A 7,591-nucleotide genomic window follows, 5' to 3' on the forward strand; every position below is an offset into this window, starting at 1 on the left:
CATTCACACATGGCAATTAGTGTAGTTCATTTTAAACAATTAATATTTGTGAAACTGATTCCTGTTCTGCAATCCCAGCTGAGACTATCTGCTAACACAAGTCTTAATACTAATGCATCTCTGGACACACACATATCCTCTGCCAGTAGCAACCAGACTAAACCCACTGGTACAGTGAACAAGCAACTCATAGCTGCTAAATGACACTGAAACCATCATCTTGTTGTAACAATTCCTCATTCTGTTACCAACACAAATGACTTTACAAAAAAAAAAAAAATCCATATTTTTACTTCACTTTATAAAAATCTCATGTTTTTATTAACTGCACACTGTGAAGGTCAATTCTTTTGAAAGAACATCTTTCCAATTATCTTGCTGTAGGCTACAGGTTTCTGTTCAAATTAACACAAACTCGGCAGTGGACACTTCTAAGCATGAAACACAACAACAGCTGTATACGTGTTAATCACAACAGTGCAATTGCTCCCTTCCAGCAGGGTCTCTGTAACGTGACTATTTGATTCAGAAATATAAATCATAAATAGTTGGCTTCTTTCTTGAACTAGAGAATATTCTGCAGAGTCTCCATTCAATGGCAGAGGATTAATGAAGAGCTGATGGTGCTACACAGCAAAATACAGCAGAAGCCTAAGTTTGCCACTGCACATCCAGTGAAGTTTGCTGCCTTCAAAAAGGAGTACAACAAATGCATTATGCTGCAGAATGACAAAGGGAATCTATCCACCAAAGTAAAATCCTCTTTGTTTTCTTGAAGACAATGTCAAAGCATATTTTCCAAGTAATTTTAATGCCTAAGGGGAAAATGTTGCTTTTTTGCTCTATTGGTGATTATTGGAGATATGGGAAAGTTGTGTTTAAACAGGAAAACACCCATAAAATCATAATTAATGTCACTATATTTTTTCATTTAATAAAAGTATTATTTTACGTAACAATGTATTCTAATGCCTCTACTCAGTGGTAAGAGGTTAAACTGTAACTAAGAATTAGCGGCTTAAATGAAACTTAGGTCAGTAAATGCAATCACATTTCAAACAGCACTGGTGTGATATATAGAGCAACTGTTACATACTAATGGAGAACACTGGTCTTTAAAAAGCCTTGTTTCACCTTCCAATAGCAAAGGGTCAATAAAACTCACTACTTAATTAGACTAGAGCATTTTGATGAGCATATATATATATATATATAATTATTAGACATTATTAGTACTACTCATCTGTTCAGAAACAGACCACAAGTCGTGTGTCATCTAAGCATCAAGGCACTGTTCGTCCACATGTTCAGTGTGCTGTGTAACTTCGCCTAGCAAATGAGCAAGATTCAACATCCAAGCCAAAATGTAGTTATGCAATGCACTTAGCTAAAATATTAAAATAATTGTTTCTTCATACTACAGTACTATCATCATGATTTTGTACATGCATGAACACCACAGGGTTCTTGGCAGGAATTTCCATTGTAACTTCACATAACCTTATGACTCTTTACACAGCACTCTAGTTTAAACAGGACAAGCAGACACATATTAATTGTCCATAATACCAATAGAGGTGGTCAAGAAATGGGGCTAAACATCATGACGCCCCTTTAACTGCATAAAGTAAACAGGATTATAAAGATGGAAGCCACACCATCAGATGCACCCAACCCCAAGTTGCAGTCATGCTCGTAACCCAAAGTACAGCAAGGGACTGGAGGCTGGGACCTGAACAGAACAGAGGCAATATACTCTTCTCAAACAACAAATGAAGAAATGCAACAACTATTGCTACAGCCCAGTATTTTCAGTATCACTTTAAATAAATACAAATATGCACAGGAAAAGTGGCTCAAGAAAAGCAGCATCAAAGGCCTGAGCACCTTTACCTTCATAAACTGTCACATACCCATTGTGGATTTAAACTTGCTTTAAGTTAAGCTAGCAGAAGCAATTCTATATTTCTACAGAATTACTAAACATTAGTAATTATAATTTATAAATCTGTGTCTAGGACAAAATCTCTACACATGAAGAACACTGGTCAGAAACAATGATGTTTTCTTAATGAACACCCTTCTTTGACTGCTTCTAGCTTTTACACAGCCCTAACTTTGGGGGACTTCCTGTAATTGTAAAACAAAATACTATCAGTCATCCTTAATGCAATTCCATTATATTAATGATCAGAGAGCAACAACAACAAAAAAAAGCTTTTAAAATATTGTCTACTGAATAAAAGAAAAATAACCTAAACCCCATTTTTCACATTTGTATGCTTGTTTCAGTATCATTAAAATGACAGATTTTGTACTGACAGGAAGGCTGCTATTCCTATGTACAGCTGTAGTCCCAATGTTTTTGTTTAATTTCAACCAACTTGTCCAAGTAGGCCATTTGGTAGAAACCTATAAATGGCACCCAGGGGGTCTGGGTTCTTGCTGTAAAGAGGTCAGCTATTTCCTCCTAACTAAAAATAGGCAAGATGAGGGAGGGGAAGAGGGAGTGGAGTTTTAATTTAGCAGCTGAAAAAAGTTTACAAAATTACTTCCATCTTGCCTCATAATGAAGACTGTGAAAAAAAGAAGCTGTCCCAAGAGTTATAAAAGCTGGATCGTTTTATAGGCAGGCTGGTGTACATAATCTAGAATGCTAGGAATTAAAAGAGCAGTAGTAAAGCAAATCCAGGATATGGATCACGTTATGACGCCCACCTCTCTTTGGGCAGAGTGGACGGATTTACCAGCAGCCGTGCTGCCAGGTGTTAACTACTCTCCTCTCTCCCACTAGCTGAGATCTCACCGTGGTCGAGCAGATAAGGCACTACAATCAGCTGCTGCTCCCCTGAGTCACTTTTTACCAGCATTTACCTGCCTGGCTTTTTGTCTCACTCACTTACATTACAACCTGTTTAGGGTGAGAACCACTGTCTACAATATTCCCCAAATGGCCCTGATTTGAATGGGGGCCCCTCAGCACTACTAAAATACAAACAGCATCAGTTTAATACAGCACGAATTCTAACCCTGGACTCTTAGCAGCAGCAAAGAGCAAGGGCCAGCGGCACTGAAGCACGCACCAACCCCGCTACCTGTGGCAATCGCCCGACAACCTAAACCTAAAACCTGGCATGGCTTTTCCAGCCTCATCTCCACAATGAACCAAATTCAGCACGTTGCTAAATCCTAAGCATATTGCACTGCTGACTTATCTCTGCTACTGAGAAATAAGATCTCATCCACACTGAGAGACATTCTTCTCTACTCATTCCACGCAAAGGGATGACAAGCCTTTAACAGCTGCTGCTGCCGCCAGAGGAGGACTCTCCATTCAGGAAGCTCTTCCAGGAGCCATGGCACATTAGACATATCAAGTGAACAGCACGTCTACTTCTGGCCCCCATCATCACAAAAATGAGAAAAGCCCATCCGACAATCAATGACAGGACCAAAACAGCACGAAATTGAATCAGGGGAGGTTTAGGTTAGATACCAGGCAAAGGTTTTTCACCCTGAGGGTGCTGTGCACTGGAACAGGCTCCCCCAGGGAAGAGATCACAGCACCAAGCCTGACAGAGTTCAAAACATGGTGGGATTCTTGGGGCTGTCCTGCACAGGATCAGGAGTTGGACTCAACCCTGGTGGGTCCCTTCCAACTCAGCATATTCTATGATTCAGTGAAAACTGGGCAAACTGGTGGAGCAGAAATCTGACAATTCCAGGTGCCTCTTCCCTAGCAAGGATTTAACTTATTTTTGCTCTTTAGCTACTTATTGTGGAGAATATCTGCAATCATTTAAAAAAAAGCAGTAGCATATCTCACAGCAGTGACATAGCAGAGAACACTGGAGTCATCTTACTCAACTGGGTGGGGGAAGGGCAGAGGATGTATTCATATGACAACTTATCTGCAGGGGGTTTTTTTATGTCCTAAGAGACCTGGACAGTTGTGTAGTTGCCAGTGTTTACAAGTATGTGAATTTTTTAATTCTCTTTGCTTCTGAGACACACTTTTTCATCTTAGGGGAGAAAAAAAAAATCTTCAAATCACAGAATATACTGAGTTGGAAGGGGCCCACAAGGATCATTGAGTCCAACTCGTAGCCCTGCACAAGACATCCCAAAAATCACACCATGTGCCCAAGACCATTGTCCAAATGCTTCTTGAATCCTGTCAGCCTTGGTACTGTGATCCCTGGGGAGCCTGTTCCAGTGCTCAACCACCCTCTGAGTAGAGAGTCTTTTCTTAACATCCAACCCAAAATTGCCCAGACACAGCTTCAGGACATTCCCTCAGGTACTGTCACTGGTCACCAGAGGGAAGAGATCAGTGCCTGCCCTTCTGCTTCCCCTCGTGAGGAAGCCGTAGACTGCAATAAAGGTCTCCCCTCAGTCTTCTCTAACCTGAACAAGCCAAGGGACCTCAGCCACTCCTCATACAGCTTCCTCTCAAGACCCTTCACACCTTCATGGTTCTCCTTGGGACACCCTGTAACAGCTGAATGTCTTTCTTACATTGCAGTGCCCAAAACTGCCCCCAGCACCCGAGGTGAGGCCGCCTCAGTGCAGAGCAGAGCAGGACAATCCCCTCCCCTGCCCGGCTGGTGCTGCTGTGCCTGATGCCCCCCAGCACACGCTTGGCCCTCCTGGCTGCCCGGGCACTGCTGACTCATGTTCAACTTTCCATTGACCAGGACCCCCAGGTCCCTTTCCGGGCACTGCTTTCCAACCTCTCATTCCCCAGTCTGTACACCCAGGGTTGCCCTGCCCCTGGTTGTTGCGTGCCTGACTGAAGGTGTTAAACACTGAGATGACAACAGCAGCTCTGCTCAAATCTCCACTGTTTTTACCATTATTACATGTAGCACAAGAGAGATTTAACGCATTTTTAATGTGATAGCATCCTCCCCCTCTTGCTTTCCTTTTTCCTCCCACCCCCTTTACAAATCTTCTGTGGGAAAGCTTCCCTGTTTTACTATTGCTGTCGTTGAGATGTTGCAATTATTATCTGTAATTGTTTAAAAAAAAAGCCAAACAAAAAAAACAACTACGCCAAAACACACACTAGGACAAATCCGTCTCTCTTTGCCAACAACATCTGCTATCACAGAATGAATATATTTAATTTAAAACCTGCCCAGTGTCTCTGTACATGACAGAACACTGACTGCAGGACAGGGAGAGGCCTAAACCCAGTATGTGCAGTCACATGGTACACAAGGCATATGATGCTAAACCTTATACATGCCATACGAGCGGTCCTGGTTAAAAGACCACTAATAAATGAGGTAAGGAATAAAGATATAACATCCTATTTGTCAAGAGTAAAGACCTTGTATTTATTACCTACAATCAAATCTCCCTCTAGCACAACGTTTATTTTCATACTATTAGCCTAAAACACTAGTCTTGAAATTTTAATTTTACACTCCATTTTACTTCAAATCACCACTCTTTCAATGGAATATTTTAGGTTTCTGCAACATTATGCTGCAATATTTTCTTTTCTTGGAGAAGGCGGTGGGTGAGCCCCGCCGAACAGCCCGCCTCCCCTCCCCCACCGCACACATCCACATCTACACTCCAAGGCTCGTGCGTCAGGAAGGGAGAAACGCCGTACGAATCCTCGTGGAGAACAGCAAAGAGGCATGTTAAGGCAACACATAAAGGGAAGCCTTTATTCCCTCTAAACGCCGACTTTGAGGAATTAATATGTGAGCCGAACTTTTAGGGTGTGGCTTGGTGTTTTTGCCCCTTGTTGCGCTGTGCAGGATGCCTGCCCCAGAACCCAACAACATATCATTAAATAGGTCAAGGGTCATTCGCTTTACATCACACCACACCAATATTCAGCCGCGCACCGAGCCCATCTATCAGCCCCACCGCCGAGATTGAACGCGCACCACAAAATGGGGACCCTGCCCGGCCCGGTGACAGCGCCGGGGGCAGGACGCCCCGGCCCCGCCGCGCCGGGGCTGGGCACGCCGGCCCGGGACGTGCAACAGGTCGGCGGCCCCGCAGCTCCGGCCCCGAGGGGCTCCCCCGCACCCCCGCCCCGCCGGCGGCCGCGGCGCTGGGAGCGGGGCCGGGGGCAGCTCGGCTCCGGGGGACTGGGCACGGGGTGGGGGGCGAGGGGCGAACTTGTTTACCTACTTGGAAGTAAACTTCGATGTAGGGGAGCGACCGGCCCCTCCGCCCGCTGCTGATTCAAGCCCTGGCGATGAATGGGATCCCCTCCCCCACTCAGGCTCTGCAAACTCCACACTGGAGCGTGAATACCTCGCATTGCTCTCCCCCCTCCCCGAGCATTTTTTTTTTTTTTTAAATAACCCCCCCCCATACATTAAAATACTGTCTCAGAAGTAGGGAGAAACTGCCCCCCTCCCCCACGCCTCGGGGTCGCTCTGCCCGGGGGCAGCTGCAAAACACCCGCCACGGGCACGGCAGCCCAACACACACACATCACCTCGGCTCAAGGAAAACACCCCCAAAACCCCCACACAGACCCCAAAACGTCAGGGTTCAAAAAACTTCGTCATAACAAGCGGTGGCTGAGCGACCCCCTCCCCCCCGGGCGGGTCAGGCTGCAGAGGGGCCGCCGGGGGGTAGCGGGCCCCGGGCTGGGCTGGGCTCGGGGGGCTGCTCCGGGAAGGACGAGCGTAAGAAAAGGGGAAATTAAAAAAAAAAAAAAAAAAAAAAAAAAAAAAAAAAAAAAAAAAAGACGGGGGGGAAAGAAACCACAACAGGGTCCCCGGGATGAATAATCCGCCTCGAGAACTCACCTCGCGGCGCAGCGGGCGTTAAAGGCACAGCTCCCGCTCCCGCGGGCGGGGAGAGCCCCAACTTCTGCGGGGGGCGGCGGCGCTGCTGCTGGCGGAGACTTTCCCTCACTTGCCGCGCATGGTGCAACTCCTCTTCCCCCGGGGTCCCGGCAAGCCTGCCAGGAGGCTGCGAATCCCCCCTCGCCGCCGCCGCCGCCGCACACGCCTCCTCCCCCCCTCCGCGCGCACGGGCGGCACAAGGAAGTCCCGGAGAGTGGGAAGGGGGAAACGGAAAGTTTTGGGGCGGAATGGCGGTGAGGGGGGGCTAGCGGGGCCGGTGCGGGCGCGCGGCGGCGGCGGGAGCAGCGCCGAGGGGGAGCCACAGCCGCGCCCGGGGCCGCCGCCGCCGCCACCGGGCGGGAGCGAGGGAGGGGACGGCGGGGGAGGGGGCACACCGGGAGGGCCGGGGTGGGGGGGTGGGTGGGGGGCGAACCGGCCGCGCCCTCCCCCACCTGGGTCGGTCCCGCACGCCGGGACGCGCAACTCGAGGAGGCGCCGCCGCCAACGCCCCCGGGGGTGCCCCGGGGTGCCGCTGGCCCTCGCCCCGCCTGCGGTTATGTAGTGCTTTGACACCCCCGCGCAACTGAAACCCGGTGACACACCAGGCACACACACGGAGGGCAGCCCTGCTCTCCCCTCCCCCGCCCGCCGGGCAGCGCCGCGTTCCCCGGTGCCGGCCCGGCGCGGGGGGGACGCGCGGGGCCCGCGGCCGTTCTCTGGCCCCCCTCACGTTCGGCCCCCGCGGCCGGCCCGGCCCCGCTCGGGCC

The 7,591-nt window shown here is 48.6% G+C and overlaps 1 protein-coding gene across 2 annotated transcripts in view; it reads right to left on the minus strand.

The window, feature by feature from the left end:
- The window catches only part of TBL1X (transducin beta like 1 X-linked), a 193,084-nt gene extending 186,008 nt beyond the window's left edge, over positions 1-7,076 (minus strand). Inside the window, exon 1 of one of the 2 annotated variants that reach the window (XM_069003856.1) lies at positions 6,786-7,076. The gene's annotated coding sequence lies outside the window, so the exon portion shown is untranslated. The remainder of the gene's footprint in view (positions 1-6,785) is intronic. The other variant, XM_069003841.1, reaches the window with a different exon arrangement.
- Between the last annotated feature and the right edge of the window lie 515 nt (positions 7,077-7,591).

The sequence above is a fragment of the Aphelocoma coerulescens genome, chromosome 1, assembly GCF_041296385.1.
Source record: "Aphelocoma coerulescens isolate FSJ_1873_10779 chromosome 1, UR_Acoe_1.0, whole genome shotgun sequence".
Classification (NCBI taxonomy): Eukaryota; Metazoa; Chordata; class Aves; order Passeriformes; family Corvidae; genus Aphelocoma; species Aphelocoma coerulescens.